Here is a 17,686-nt window from a genome sequence, read left to right as displayed (position 1 = left end):
TGGAAAACTATTCCCCATAGTCTGGTAGAACCTGCAGTGCTAACATGGAATGACTTTCTCAGGGAGTTCAAACAAAAATATGTCCCTGATGCTTATGTGGACCAGAAGCTGCAAGAGTTCCTAAGTCTGAAACAGGGGAGTAGATCAGTGGCTAAATATGAAAGGAAATTTTCCCGCCTAAGCCATTATGCAGTAAGTCTACTTGCTACCAGCAGGGAGAGATGTAAAAAGTTTGAAACTGGCTTGAAGCCCAGTATCAGATTACAAGTGGTCGAATTCAAACATACCAACTTCTCTGAACTTATTTCTCAAGCACTAGAGTTAGAAAGAATTGAATCTGAAGCAGCCCCTAAGAAAAAGAAATCAGAGAAGACAGAAAAAGAGGGGAAGTCAGTAGAACAGAGTTCCAGTAGTCCTACTGGAAAGAGGAAGAACTATGGGGGACACAGCAGAGGTGGTAAGAAGTCTGGTAGGGGAAGATATTCAGGACATAAACCTCCTCTATTTGGTCAGCAGAGTACTAGAGGTTCCTACCCTCCCCGCCAATGTGAAACTTGTGGAAGAAATCATGGTGGGGTGTGCTACAAGGCTATTGGAGCCTATTATAACTGTGGAGGCACAGGACACTTTGCTAAGGACTGGATGAGTACTCGCAGAGTTGGACCACCTCCTACTACAGTAGAAGGGTCAGTTCAGAGCCTTGTTACCAGAAGTTCATAACCACCCAGCAGAGGTAGAGGCAGGGGTAGAGGTAGCCCAGCCGGCAGCCAAGACATAGTGAAACAATCAGAGTAAGGCAGTGCTCCAGTCAGAGTTTATGCAATGAGATAGAGAGAAGAGGCCAAGACATCTGATGTTGTGGCTGGTACCTTCTTAACTTTTAATCAAGATGTATTTGTGTTATTTGATCCGGGTTCTACCCATTCTTATGTGAGTACTAGCATCATTGATTGCATTGCTGTTCCATGTACAAAAATGGACTTTGAGGTGCTAGTAACAAGTCCACTAGGATAAGAGGTCAGGATTAATAGAATGTATAGGGAATGTCCTTTCGTGATCCAAGGACACACTTTTCTGTCTGATCTCATTGAAATGCCCTTCAGAGATTATGATATCATCTTGGGCATGGATTGGTTAGCCAGACATCACGCCATGATTGACTATAGATTGAAGACAGTCACTTTTGGTCTCCCTTAGTACAGTGATGTGGTACATGGGGAGAGGCAATTATTGCCATCAAACATCATTTCGGCTGCACTAGCCAGAAAAAATGATTAGAAAGGGGTGTGAAGCATACTTGGCACATGTGGTAGACACCCAAGTGGGGAGTCCAGCATTGAGGGATATCCCTACAGTATATGACTTTCCAGATGTGTTTCCTGATGAATTGCCAGGATTACCTCTTGAAAGAGAGGTGAAGTTTGAAATTAATGTTTTGCCTGGTGTAGATCCAATCTCCACAACACCATACAGAATGGCACCAGCAGAGTTGAAGGAGTTGAAGGTACAGTTGCAAGAACTACTTGAAAAGGGCTTCATCCGCCCCAGTGTGTCATCTTGGGGAGCGCCAGTATTGTTTGTTAAGAAGAAGGATGGCACTCTTTGCTTATGTATTGACTACCGACAATTGAATTAGGTGACAATAAAGAACAGATATCCATCGTCTCGCATTGATGATCTGTTTGATCAGTTGAAGGGTGCAGCTGTATTCTCCAAAATTGATTTTCGATCTGGTTATTATCAGTTGAAGGTGTAAGAGTAGAGTATTCCAAAAACTGCTTTCAGAACTCGGTATGGCCACTATGAGTTTCTAGTAATGCCATTCGGGTTAACAAATGCTCCAGCTGCTTTTATGGATCTGATGAACACTATCTTTAGACCACATCTCGATCAATTTGTGGTGGTGTTTATTGATGACATTTTGATTGTAACACCCCTATGTTCGGTGGTGCGTTCTACTATTCCAGTGACCAGTGTTGTCCGGACAGTTAGGATGCCTAGAACTACACTTTGATATGAGTGAGGAGACATAAAATAATGAAACACAAGAAAAGAAAATACAAGAAAAACAAAGGAAAAATCATAGCAATGAAATGTAACCAAGTTAAACGAGCCGAGAACCCTAGCGATGGGTGATTGCATTGGGAAGTCGCGGCGTGGACCGTTGACTAGCCCTGAACCGTGGGGAACACTGGAAAATATTTTTAGAACATAAATAAATATCTATTGAAGTATAAATACAATTAAAAATATCAAGAAAAAATTAATTAATTAGTACAAAGAAAAGTGAGAAATCGAAAAACGGACAAAACCCGGTGTTATCGAAAAATCGAGAATGCAACCCGAACAGGGGCATTGTGGTCATTTGACACCCCGAGTTGTCTTTTGACCTAAATGTCCATTAAAAATACATGATATTACACTTGGAAAATGTCATGAAAAATTAAATTAGTGGTACCTAATTCAATTAGCAAAAATTAGGAGCTTAATGTGGGAATATGAAAAGTTTAACATTTATTTATTATTAAACTATGTTAGTGGACCATTATACAACATATTATATCATAAGTGGACAAAATATCGACTAACAATCTGCAATCCATCTTCTTCACTTGAAAAGTTCAATTAGTCGAATGGAAGCACTCAAAACCTCTCCCATGGCCGCCCACCTTTAAGCCATTAAAACTCCATGATCAAGCCATCTTTTCCCACACTTGTCTTCATTAAAGTTTATCCTTACCTGGCAAGGAAGAGTTTGATAGCAATTTTAAAAACTTTTGGTGAGGTTTTGAAGAATTTCCAAAGTGGTAAGTTTGTGTTTTTGATTATTGCTTCATTAAAGTTAGTAAGGATGTTATGGGTACTTGAATTGTGGAGAGATTTTTGAGGTTTGATGTTTGAAGGGAGATGTGTACTTTTGGCAGCCATGGAAACTCCTTAAGGACAGTTTATTCTTGCTTGTAAATGGTGGATTAGAGGGTTGATTAAATATTTATGTGTGTAAGAATTAATTTGGGTGATGTATACTTAGTATATGTGAATGCGTACTTGAGTTTGGAAGCTTGGAAATTAATGGAGGGATGCGTATGAATCGGCAGCTTGATTTGGTGAACCATAAAAATGTTATTTCATGTTTGGTTTATGGAATATTAATGTTGAATCGTGATACTTGCTATGTCAGCTTGTGTGTATGTATGATGGTGTGAGGTTGGACATGTAAATGAGCTAGGTTAGGTGATTGAATTGTTGTAATTTGAGCTTGAAAAATTTTGTATTATATAGTACATATTGAGTGTGGTTATAAGCTGCCAAAGTGACCAAAAATATGTTGTGAAATGTGTTTAGGTTATGGTACAAACCAGAATTGGAATGAATGTGTAGTTTGGTAAATGTTAAAAGTGTCCTTTGATGAGTAATGAACAAAATGCAATAGGGTAGTTTATGTTTTGGGCCTAGAACCTTAAGTGTGTGGCTCCAATTGGTATGAGGTAAAACTAGGCACAAAATGTGCCAACTTTCATGAAGGAAGCTTACCAAAATTCTGCTTGTAAGGTAACTTGAAAAATGACCAAATCCGGATTAGTGCAATTAAGGCCTGAAAATTGACCATTTGGGCAGCAGTTAGTGTTTTGGCCATAACTCACTCAAAAAAGGTCCAATTGACCTGAAATGTTTACCATGAATAGTTAAGACCTATATCTACAAGTCTTATGGAGACACCAAAGCCCAAAAATGACCATAAGCAAGTCAAAAAGCTTGCACAATTTCGGGTCCAAAAGCTGGCCGAACCTAAAATGACCTAAAGTGACCAATTTTGATGCACTTTGATCAGCAATAGCAAAATGACCATAACTTGGTCTAGTAAACTTAGAATGGCCTGAAATTTTGCCCCGCTTGCAATAAGACATAGATCTATAAGTTTGTAGTTTCGACCAAAACCCAAAAACCAAGGAAACTAGGTCGTCCGGCCAGGTCAAATTAGTATACCGGGATCCGACAAATTGCAATAAAACGCAATATACATAGAAATGAATTTGGTAACATGTATCAATACTAAAAGGCTACAAATGTGACATATTGGTAACATTAAAACCTAATTCACCTAGACTGCATCGAAGGTCAACATATTAGGTTGACTAAGGAAATAATAGAATTTAATAAATTAATTATTGAACCTTATTCTTAGAAACAGTTTAAATGAGTACTGAAACACTTTAAATTGTGTTTCTCAGTTGGCAAAGACTCAGGAAAAAGGAAGGAAACACTGAGTCAAGGCCAGGAGACAGTTATCAGAGGTTTGTGCACAACAGTTATTTCTTTTGAATTTTTCAATTGAAATAAATTATGACTATTTATATATTATTGTTTTAAATTATGGAAATGTATTTGAATGGATACTTATTGCTTGAAAAGCATTGTAAATGGTTTGAAATTATGAAAAATTATTTGAATGATATTTGATGGATACTTATTGATTGAAAAGCATTGTAAATGGTTTGAAACCACAGCTATCGTGTTTATTGATAGTATTCCACACTAGCTTGTCTAGTGGGACGAATTAAATTCCCTCTCTGGTTGAAGGGTTAAGGTGTGTGCCTGTTGAGGATGAATAGAATGAGTACTCATATTTTTGCTAGCTAGCAATGTTATTCCTCATTAGCCATCGACTTTTGGGACGAATTGAATACCTCATTAGCCATCGGCTTTTGGGACGAATTGAATACGTCATTAGCCATCGGCTTTTGGGACGAATTGAACTTTGGAACATGATTAAGCTGTGTGTGATTTATTGATATGTATTGTGAGATTATGAAATGGAGTTTAAATTCTTATTGACATTCACTGCCTTTTGAATTTAACCATGTTTTGACTTATTGAGATTTATTGTCATATTGTGAAATGGAGTTTAAATTCTTTATGACATTCATTATCTTTAAATTTAACTATGGTTTTAAGTATCCACTATTTATATGACTGATGATTTGTGATTTAAAGTTGTATTTGGTTAATGTTGTGCACCACTGAGACATTGTCTCAGCGATAGTTTTTCATTGCTATCGCAGGTAGATAGATGGACAGGGTAGCAGACTAGGCTGCTAGTGCATTCAGCGAGAGATCATCGGGTATATTGAGTATACCGTATTTTGCATTTTGTATTGTAATATATGTTCACTGTATGTATATTGTGTTATTGGTTTTGAGCAGTTGTGAATTAAAATTGTACCTTAAAGTTGTAAAATAAATTATGAGTTATTTTAACTTTTAAAATTTGTACTATATTTCTTTTATCTCATCCTTTGAAAATATTGAAAAAATTTATTGTGGATTTGAGTTGAGAAATATATTGTGTTGTTTAACTGTTGGAGTTGAGATTGAGAAATATATTTGAAGTGCTTTTTACAGGTTTTCTGAAGAAGTGTTTTATTCAAAATACAGAGGGCACTCCACCAAAATTTTTACAGAAATTACTAATAATTCAAATGTGTTAGCTCTTTCTCTTAAGTTCAAAAAATTTTTTTAACACCTGTAAATAGTGCTCACCACTGTAAAAGAAGTAAGAAAATTTTTAAAATCCCTTGTAATGTATTTAATGGGTTATCAGTAGACGAAGTTGGTAATTCATTAGGTATACTACGGGATCATGTTATGCCTTACAGAGGGGTAGGGTGTGACATGTTTTAGTGGTATCAGAGCAAAGTTTTTAAATTCTGTTTTCACCTGTAATTTGACTATTCTTTCTTCATAGTACAACTGCTCAATGTAATTGTTTGATACATACAGTACATTACATTATAAATATGCACTAACAGGAGGAAATTTCCTTGTGTTATTTGTTCAGGAGGTCTAAGATCCTCGCATTGACTATGGAAGAGGGTGATCATTCAGTCGATCAATCGATAGAGGCTGAGGTGCAAGGGGATGCCCTAGCCCTACACAACGTCAGTGGTTCAGTAGCACCAGCCTCCGCGATCTTGCGATTTCTGCTCGGTTGCTCGTGAGATGGCTGTAATGTTCCAACAATTGGCTGGTAATGTGCCTACTCAAGTCCCAATACATTCACCAATGGTACAACCACAGTCTTACATTAGACAAGATGACAAACCGATGAAATATGGGGCTCTGAGTTCAAGGGACGATAGATCCTCTAGAGGCGAGAACAATGTTTAGAGAGGATGGATAGGGTATTCAAGAAAGCGCCTTTGCAGGAGCTCAGATTTGAATACTCAGTATCTCTACTACAGGGGGATGCTTATGACTGGTGGAAAACCATTCCCCAGAGTCTTGTAGAACCTGCAGTGCTAACATGGAATGACTTTCTCAGGGAATTTAGACAAAAATATGTCCTTGATGCTTATGTAGACCAGAAGCTACAAAAGTTCCTAAGTCTGAAACAGGGGAGTAGATCAGTAGCTGAATATGAAAGGAATTTTCCCGCCTGAGTCATTATGTAGTGAGTCTACTTTCTACTAGCAGGGAGAGATGCGAGAGGTTTGAAACCGGCTTTAAGCCTAGTATCAGATTGCAAGTGGTCAGATTCAAACACACTAACTTCTCTGAACTTGTTTCTCAAGCCTTAGAGTTAGAAAGAATTGAATCTGAAGCTGCCCCTGAGAAAAAAAAATCAGAGAAGACAGAGAAAGAGGGAAAATCAGTAGAACAGAGTTCCAGTGGTCCTACTGGAAAAAGGAAGAACCATGGGGGGCACAGCAGAGGTGGCAAGAAGTCCGATAGGGGAAGATATTCAGGATAGAAACCTCCTCTATCTGGTCAGCAGAGTACCAGAGGTTCCTACCCTCCCCGCCAATGTGAAACTTGTGGAAGAAATCATGATGGGATATGCTACAAGGCTATTGGAGCCTGTTATAACTGTGGAGGCACAGGACACTTTGCCAAGGACTGCACTAGTGCTCGCAGAGTTGGACCACCTCCTACTACTGCAGAAGGGTCAGTTCAGAGCCCTGTCACTAGAAGTTCACAACCACCCAGCAGAGGTAGAGGCAGGGGTAGAGGTAGCCCAGCAGGCAGCCAAGGCACAGTGAAACAATCAGAGCAAGACAGTGCTCCAGTTAGAGTCTATGCAATAAGACAGAGAGAAGAGGCCGAGACATCTGATGTTGTGGCTGGTACCTTCTCAACTTTTAATCAAGATGTGTTTGTGTTATTTGATCCGGGTTCTACCCATTCTTATGTGAGTGCTAGCATCATTGATTGCATTGCTGTTCCATGTACAAAAATGGACTTTGAGGTGCTAGTAACAAGTCCATTAGGATAGGAGGTCAGGGTTAATAGAATGTATAGGGATTGTCCTTTGGTGATCCAAGGACACATTTTTCTATCTGATTTCATTGAAATGCCCTTCATAGATTATGATATCATTTTGGGCATGGATTGGTTAGCCAGGCATCACGCTATGATTGACTGTAGGCTAAAGACAGTCACTTTTGTTCTCCCTTAGTACAGTGATGTGGTAATACATGGGGAGAGGCAGCTATTGCCATCAAACATCATTTTGGCTGCACTAGCCAGAAAAATGATCAGAAAGGGGTGTGAAGCATACTTGGCACATGTGGTAGACACCCAAGTGGGGAGTCCAACATTGAGGGACATCCCTACAGTATATGACTTTCCATATGTGTTTCCTGATGAATTGCCAGGATTACCTCCAGAAAGAGAGGTGCAGTTTGAAATTGATGTTCTGCCTGGTGTGGATCCAATCTCCATAACGTCGTACAGAATGGCACCAGCAGAGTTAAAAGAGTTGAAGATACAGTTGCAAGAACTACTTGAAAAGGGCTTCATCCGCCCCAGTGTGTCACCTTGGGGAGCGCCAGTATTGTTTGATAAGAAGAAAGATGGCACTCTCCGCTTATGTATTAACTACCGGCAGTTGAATTAGGTGACAATAAAGAACAGATATCCATTACCTCGCATTGATGATCTGTTTGATCAGTTGAAGGGTGCAGCTGTATTCTCCAAAATTGATTTGCGATTTGGTTATTATCAGTTGAAGGTGCAAGAGCAGAGTATTCCAAAAACTGCTTTTAGAACTCGATATGGCCACTATGAGTTTCTAGTAATGCCATTCGGGTTAACAAATGCTCCAGTTGCTTTTATGGATCTGATGAACACTATCTTCAGACCACATCTCGACCAATTTGTGGTGGTGTTTATTGATGACATTTTGATATATTCGAGAAATGCAGAGGAGCATGACAGACATCTGCGAATTGTACTGCAGACTTTAAGGGAGAAACAGTTATATGCCAAATTATCGAAATGTAAATTTTGGCTGAAAGAAATCTCCTTTTTGGGACATGTTGTCTCAGTTGAAGGGATCAAGGTAGATTCCAGCAAGGTAGAAGCTATCCTTAATTGGAAGCCGCCTAGCAATATCACAGAAATTCGCAGTTTTCTGGGTTTAGCTGGATATTACCATCGGTTTGTGAAAGGATTTTCTATGTTATCTTCTCCACTGACTAAGCTGCTTCAGAAAGATGTAAAATTTCAGTGGACAGATAAATGCCAGCAGAGTTTTGATGAGTTGAAGAGGTGTTTGACTGAAGCTCTAGTCCTTACTTTACCTACTTCGGGTAAAGAATACACAGTTTATAGTGATGCTTCTCACAATGGGTTAGGCTATGTACTGATGCAAGATCGGAATGTCATTGCTTATGCATCACGCCAGCTGAAACTGCATGAGACGAACTACCCAATACATGATTTGGAGCTAGTAGCTATTGTTTTTGCTCTGAAGATCTGGAGATACTATTTGTATGGGGAGAAATGTTACATTTACACAGATCACAAGAGCTTGAAGTACTTAGGCACCCAGAAGGAATTGAAGTTGAGGCAGAGGAGATGGTTAGAACTGATTAAAGACTATGATTGCTTAATAGACTATCAGCCAGGGAAAGCAAATGTGGTGGCTGACGCCTTAAGTCGCAAGACTATGGCAAGTCTCAGAGTTTCTCCTTTGTCCATGGTATATGAATTGAAAGCACAGCATGCCAGTTTAGAGATTGATGATGAGGGACAGATAGTAGTTGCATGGCATGTACAGCCAGTATTGATTGATCAGATCAGAATGGCTGCTCAGAGTGATGATAAATATCAGAAGCTACTGAAAGAAGTCCAGCAGGGCAAGAAACCTGAATTTTCTGTGAAAGATGATGGTTTATTGCTACATCAGGGCACAATATGCGTTCTTAATGATGTTGAATTGAGACAGATCATTATGAAGGAAGCACATGAGTCTCCTTTTGCTATGCACCCTGGTGGAACTAAAATGTCTGAGAGAAATTTGAAGAGCATTACTGGTGGATGGGTATGAAGAGAGATATAGCTGAATTTGTTTCCAAGTGCCTAACTTGTCAGCAAGTAAAGGCAGAACATCAAGTTCCAGCTGATTTGTTACATCCTTTGCCAGTACCAGATTGGAAATGGGAACGGATAACTATGGATTTTGTTACGGGACTTCCGAGGACACAGAATAGTCATGATGCAGTATGGGTTATAGTTGACAGACTGACCAAGTCTGCTCACTTTTTGCCAGTTCAGATGGACTATAGCCTGGAAAGATTGGCCAGATTGTACATATATGAAATTGTAAAATTGCATGGAGTGCCAGTATCAATTGTATCTGACAGAGATCCTAGGTTCACTTCTAGATTCTGGGGTGGTCTTCAGAGAGCCCTAGGAACTAGATTAAACTTCAGTACAACATTCCACCCACAGACAGATGGCTAGTATGAGAGAGTTATTTAGATATTGGAGGATATGCTATGGGCTTGTGTGATTGAGTTTGAAGGTAGTTGGGATACACACTTGCCTTTGATTGAGTTTGCTTATAACAACAGCTACCAATCAAGCATTGGGATGCCTCCATATGAAGCTTTGTATGGCAGAAAGTGTAGAACTCCCCTATGTTGGGATGAGGTATGTGAAAGAAAGATGATTGGGCCAGAAATTGTTCAGCAGACAGAGGAAAAGATCAGATTGATCAGAGATAGACTCAAGGCTGCATCAGACCGTCAGAAGTCCTATGTTGATATGAAGAGAAGAGATATTGAATATGCAGTGGGTGATAAGGTATTCCTCAAAGTTTCTCCTTGGAAGAGGATTATGAGATTTGGCAGAAAGGGGAAACTAAGTCCTCGTTTCATCGGACCATATGAGGTTCTGGATAGAGTGGGTCCTTTGACATATCGGTTGGCATTACCTCCGGAGCTAGAAAGGATACACAGTGTCTTTCACGTGTCCATGTTAAGGAGGTACAGATCTGACCCATCTCATATACTATCAGTTGAAGAGATTGAGGTAAATCCAGACCTCTCATATGAGGAAGAACCCATAGAAATTTTGGCATATGAGGTGAAGCAGCTGAGAAACAAACAGATACACCTGGTTAAAGTGCTGTGGAACCATCATTCAGGCCAGGAAGCTACTTGGGAACGTGAAGAGGATATGAGGAGACAACACCCACAGCTGTTCAGAGACTAATGCCAGGTAAAAATTTCGAGACGAAATTTATTTTAAGAGGGAGGGGAGAATTGTAACACCCCTATGTTCGGTGGTAAGTTTGTGTTTTTGATTATTGCTTCGTTAAAGTTAGTAAGGATGTTATGGGCACTTGAATTGTGGAGAGATTTTTGAGGTTTGATGTTTAAAGGGAGATGTGTACTTTTGGCAGCCATGGGAACTCCTTAAGGATAGTTTATTCTTGCTTGTAAATGGTAGATTAAAGGGTTGATTAAATGTTTATGTGTATAGGAATTAATTTGGGTGATGTATACTTAGTATATGTGAATGTGTACTTGAATTTGGAAGCTTGGAAATTAAGAGAGATGTGTATGAATCGGCAGCTTGATTTGGTGAACCATAAAAATGTTAGTTCATATTTAGTTTATGGAATATTAATTTTGAATCGTGGTACTTGTTGTGGTAGCTTGTGTGTATGTATGATGGTGTGAGGTTGGACATGTAAATGAGCTAGGTTAGGTGATTGAATTGTTGTAACTTGAGCTTGAAAAATTCTGTACTATATGGTACATATTGAGTGTGGTTATAAGCTACCAAAGTGACTAAAAATATGTTGTGAAATGTGTTTAGGTTATGGTACAAACCAGAATTGGCATGAATGTGTAGTTTGGTAAATGTTAAAAGTGTCCTTTGATGAGTAATGAACAAAATGCAATAGGGCAGTTTATGTTTTGGGCCTAGAACCTTAAGTGTGTAGCTCCAATTGGTGTGAGACCAATTGGAGGTAAAACTAGGCACAAAATGTGCCAACTTTCATGAAGGAAGCTTACCAAAATTCTGCTTGTAAGGTAACTTGAACAATGACCAAATCCGGATTAGTGCAATTAAGGCTTGAAAATTGACAATTTGAGCAGCAGTTAGTGTTTTGGCCATAACTCACTCAAAACAGGTCCAATTGACCTAAAATTTTTACCATGAATAGTTAAGACCTATATCTATAAGTCTTATGAAGACACCAAAGCCTAGAAATGACCATAAGCAAGTCAAAAAGCTTGCACAAATTCGGGTCCAAAAACTGGCCGAACCTAAAATGACCTAAAGTGACCAACTTTGATGCACTTTGACCAGCAATAGTAAAATGACCATAACTTGGTCTAGTAAACTCAGAATGGCCTGAAATTTTGCCTCGCGTGCAATAAGACATAGATCTACAAGTTTTTAGTTTCGACTAAAACCTGAAAACCGAGGGAACTAGTTCGTCCGGCTAGGTCAAATTAGTATACCGGGATCCGACAAATTGCAATAAAACGCAATATACAAGGAAATAAATTTGGTAACATGTACCAATACTAAAAGGCTACAAATGTGACATACTGGTAATATTAAAACCTAATTCACCTAGACTGCATCGAGGGTCAGCATATTAGGTTGACTAAGGAAATAATAGAATTCAATAAATTAATTATTAAACCTTATTCTTAGAAACAGTTTAAATGAGTACTGAAACACTTCAAATTGTGTTTTTCAGTTAGCAAAGACTTAGGGAAAAGGAAGGAAACACTGAGTCAAGGCCAGGAGACAGTTATTAGAGGTTTGTGCACAAAAGTTATTTCTTTTGAATTTTTCAATTGAAATAAATTATGACTATTTGTATATTATTGTTTTAAATTGTGGAAATGGGTTTGAATGGATACTTATTGCTTGAAAAGCATTGTAAATGGTTTGAAACTGTGAAAAATTGTTTGAATGATATTTGATGGATACTTATTAATTGAAAAGCATTGTAAATGGTTTGAAACTACAGCTATCATGTATATTGATTGTATTCCTCGCTAGCTTATCTAGTGGGACGAATTGAATTCCCTCTCTGGCTGAAGGGTTAAGGTGTGTGCCTGTTGAGGGCAAATAGAATGAGTACTCATATTTTTGCTAGCTAGCTATGTTATTCCTCATTAGCCATCAGCTTTTGGGACGAATTGAATACCTCATTAGCCATCGGCTTTTGGGACGAATTGAATACGTCATTAGTCATCGGCTTTTGGGGCGAATTGAACTTTGGAACATAATTAAGCTGTGTGTGATTTATTGATATGTATTGTGAGATTGTGAAATGGAGTTTAAATTCTTATTGACATTCACTGCCTTTTGAATTTAACCATATTTTGACTTATTGAGATTTATTGTCATATTGTGAAATGGAGTTTAAATTCTTTATGACATTCATTGTCTTTAAATTTAACTATGATTTTAAGTATCCACTATTTATATGACTGATGATTTGAGATTTAAAGTTGTATTTGGTTAATGTTGTGCACCACTGAGACATTGTCTTAGTGATAGCTTTTCATTGCTGTCGCAGGTAGATAGACGGATAGGGTAGCAGACTAGGCTGCTAGTGCATTCAGCGAGAGATCATCGGGTATATTGAGTATACCGTATTTTTCTTTTTGTACTATAATGTATGTTCACTGTATGTATATAGTGTTATTGGTTTTAAGCAGTTATAAATTAAAATTGTACCATGAAGTTGTAAAATAAATTATGAGTTATTTTGACTTGTAAAATTTGTACTATATTTCTTTTATCTCATCCTTTGGAAATATTGAAAAAATTTATTGTGGATTTGAGTTGAGAAATATATTGTGTTGTTTAACTGTTGGAGTTGAGATTGAGAAATATATTTGAAGTGCTTTTTATAGGTTTTCTAAAGAACTATTTTATTCAAAATACAGAGGGCACTCAACCAAAATTTTTATAGAAATTACTAATAATTCAAATGTGTTAGCTCTTTCACTTAAGTTTAAAATTTTTTTTTAACACCTATAAATAGTGCTCACCACTGTAAAAAGAAGTAAGAAAAGTTTAAAATCCCTTATAGTGTATTTAATGGGTTATCAGTTGACGAAGTTGGTAATTCATTAGGTATACTACGGGATCATGTTATGCCTTACAGAGGGGTAGGGTGTGACATTGATATATTCGAGGAATGCAGAGGAGCATGACAGACATCTGCGGATTGTACTGCAGACCTTAAGGGAGAAACATCTATACGCCAAATTGTCGAAATGTGAATTTTGGCTGAAAGAAATCTCCTTTTTGGGACATGTTGTGTCAGCTGAAGGGATCAAGGTAGATTCCAGCAAGGTAGAAGCTATCCTTAATTGGAAGCCACCCAGGAATATCACACAAATTCGCAGTTTTCTGGGATTAGCTGGATATTACCGCTGGTTTGTGAAAGGGTTTTCTATGTTATCTTCTCCACTGACCAAGCTGCTTCAGAAAGATGTAAAATTTCAGTGGACAGATAAATGCAAGCAGAGTTTTGATGAGTTGAAGAGGTGTTTGACTGAAGCTCCAGTCCTTACTTTACCTACCCCAGGTAAAGAATGCACAGTTTATAGTGATGCTTCTCACAATGGGTTAGGCTGTGTAATGATGCAAGATCGGAATGTCATTGCTTATGCATCACGCCAGCTGAAACTGCATGAGACGAACTACCCAACACACAATTTGGAGCTAGCAACTATTGTGTCACACCCTACCCCTCTGTAAGGCATAACATGATCCCGTAGTATACCTAATGAATTACCAACTCCGTCTACTGATAATCCATTAAATACACTACAAGGGATTTTAAAAACTTTTCTTACTTCTTTTACAGTGGTGAGCACTATTTACAGGTGTTAAAAACTTTTGTGAACTGAAGTGATAGAACAAATACATTTGAATTATTTGGAATTTCTGTCAAAATTTTGGCAGAGTGGCATCTGTATTTTGGATAAAACAGTTCTTCAAAAAAAACCTGTAAAAAGCACTTCAATTATTTTCTAAATCTCAACTCCAACATTTTTCTCAATGCAACATATTTCTCAACTCAAATCCACAGTAATTTTTCAAAAGCTAAGATATAGGAAATATAATATAATTTTTACAAGTCAAAATAACTCATAATTATTTTACAACCTTAAGTTACAATTTGAATTTACAACTGCTCAAACCAAAACAATATGTACATACAGTGGTCATACATTACAATACAAAATGCAAAAAGCGGTATACTCGTTATACCTGAAAAATCTCTCACTGGAGGTACTAGCAGCCTAGTCTGCTGCCCTGTCTGTCTGTCTACCTGCGACAGCAATAAAAAGCTATCGCTGAGACAATGTCTCAGTGGTGCACAACATTAACCAAATACAACTTTAAATCACAATTCATAAACCATATAAATAGTGGATACATAAAACCATAGTTAAATTCAAGACAATGAATGTCATAAGGAATTTAAACTCCAATTCACAATTTATCAAAATTCATAATAACACAATTTAGTCAAATAATTTAAGAATACCGTATTGCCAATTCATACACAATTTGATCAAAACACTTAATAACACAGTGTTGTCGATCAATATCACAATTTAAGCCAGGACACAATTTTTCCACACATGCCATGTTGTACACCTCGACAAGACGCACTCACCCCAATAATCGAAATCAATGAGGGAGGAAGCTAGCTGAATAATGAGTACTCATCCATACTCACCTCAGACTGGGAAGTCAAAGAGGGAGGAACATAATCATACTCACCCCAGACTAATAAGTCAAAGAGGGAGGAATAATCACACTCACCCCATTAATGGAGGAGGAACATAATGTGATGTCATGCCAATTGTGAATCAAAACAATTCCAAACATTTTATTCAAATGATCCGAAGAATCCAATAAATTTCCAAAGTTATAATTTCATTCACAAAATGGCAACACAATTCGTAATTCACTTCAATTTTCACAAAAACCATTTACAGTGCTTTTCAATCAATAAGTATCCATCAAATACCATTCAAACAGTTTCTCACAGTTTCAAATCGTTTATAATGCTTTTCAAGCAATAAATATCCATTTAAGTACATTTCCACAATTTAAAACAATAACATACAAGTAGTCATAATTTATTTCAATTGAAAATAATTCAAAAGAAATAAATATTATGCACAAACACAATTTAAAACAATAACATACAATTTATCATATGAAATATTATTCAGAACAAAATCAGTTGAAAACTAGTTGTGCACAAACACAATTTAAAACAATAATGTACAATAGTCATAATTCATTTCAATTGAAAAATTCAAAAGAAATAGCCGTTGTGCACAAACCTCTAATATTTGTCTCCTGGTCTGGACTCAGTGTTTCCTTCCCTTTTCTTGAGTCTTTGGTAACTGAGAAACACAATTTGAAGTGTTTCAGTACTAAATTAAATTGTCTCTAATGATAATGTTCGATAAGTAATTCACTGAAGGCTATTATTTGCTTAATCACCTAATATACCGACCTTCGATGCGTTTTAGGTAAATTAGGTTTTTGTGTCATTAATATGTCACATTCGATAGGGTTTTAGGGTTGGTACATTTTACCAAACTCATTTCCTTGTTTAGTGCATTTTAATGCAACTTGCTGGATTCCGGGATACTAGTTTGACCTAGCCGGATGACCTAGTTCCCTCGGTTTTCAGGTTTCGGTCAAAACTAAAAAATTGTAGATCTATGTCTTATTGCACGCGGGGAAAAATTTCAGGTCAATCCGAGTTATGTAGACCAAGTTATGGTCATTTTACTATTGCTGGTCAAATGGCATCAAATTAGGTCATTTTAGGTCAATTTGGTCAACTTTGGTTCGGCCAGTTTTTGGACCCGAACTTGTGCAAGCTGTTTGACTTTCTTATGGTCATTTCTGGGCTTTGGTGTCCTCATAAGACTTGTAGGTATGGGTCTTAACTATTCATGGTTAAAATTTCAGGTCAATTGGACCTGTTTTGAGTGAGTTATGGCCTAAACACTAACTGCTGCCCAATTGGTCAGTTTTCAGGTTTCAATTGCACTTAATCCGAATTGGTCATTTTTCAAGCTCCCTTGCAAGCAGAATTTTGGTATGCTTTCTCAATGAAAGTTGGCACATTTTGTGCCTAGTTCCACCTCCAATTGGTCTCATACCAATTGAGGTTACACATTTAAAGTTATAGGCTAAAATGTACACTGCCCTTAGTTACCTTGCTTAACACACATCAATTACACACTTACATTACTACATGTCCACTTCCCCTTACCATTTCTGTTTTGGTTCATTACCAAAACCATATTCCACTTCACTTAAATGTCACTTTGGGCAGATTGCAATTATCCTCAATACACCAATTAAAACTCACATTTACAAGTTCTAAGTACAATCACATATACACCTAAACATTACAAATTTTTTACATATACTTACACAATCAATCTATACACATCTCCATCAATTCTCAAGGTCAATATTCTGCCAATACTTTCATGAACATATACATTTATTCAAGAATCTCAAGGCTGCCGCAAACTTTCTCAACACCAAAGTGTTCCACAATTCATCAATTTCCATCCAAATGCAAAAATCACCATATATATATGGAATAATTTACTAGGATATTACATCACCATAACCAACATAATTCTCATCAAATATATGTACAAATACTTCATCAATACATGACTACATGGCTGCCCAAAAATGGATATCTCAATATGTAACACCCCAAAGTTCGGTAGTGCATTCTACTGCTCCGGTGACCAGTGTTGTCCGGACAGCTAGGATGCCTAGAGCTACATTTCAATATGAGTGAGGAGACATAAAATAATGAAATACAAGAAAAGAAAAACAAAGGAAAAATCATAACAAAGAAATGTAACCGAGTAAGTGAGCCGGGAAACCTAGCGATGGGTGACCGCACCGGGAAGTCACGGCGTGGACCGTTGACTAGCCCTGGACTGCGGGGAAACCTGGAAAACATTTTTAGGACATAAATAAACCATTGTTGAAGAGTAAATATCATTAGAAAGATCAAAGAAAAATTAAATAATTAGTACAAAGAAAAGTGAGAAATCGAAAAACAGACAAAATACGATTATTCTGAAAAATCGGAAAGCCACGAGCAGGGCATTATGGTCATTTGACATCCCGAAGTGTCTTTTGACCTAAATGTCCATTAAAAATAAATAGTATTACACTTAGAAAATGAAATGAAAAATTAATTTGGTGGTACCTAAAATAAATAGTGGAAATCATGGATTAAATGTGGATTATGGGAAAGTTAACTTAATATATGATTTAATTCTTCTTAGTGGACCACTATAGGATTAATTAAACATTAAGTATGGCAGGTGTAAGTCCACTA

Source organism: Hevea brasiliensis, chromosome 15, assembly GCF_030052815.1.
Source record: "Hevea brasiliensis isolate MT/VB/25A 57/8 chromosome 15, ASM3005281v1, whole genome shotgun sequence".
Taxonomy (NCBI): Eukaryota; Viridiplantae; Streptophyta; class Magnoliopsida; order Malpighiales; family Euphorbiaceae; genus Hevea; species Hevea brasiliensis.
Note: the sequence above shows the minus strand (reverse complement) of the source record.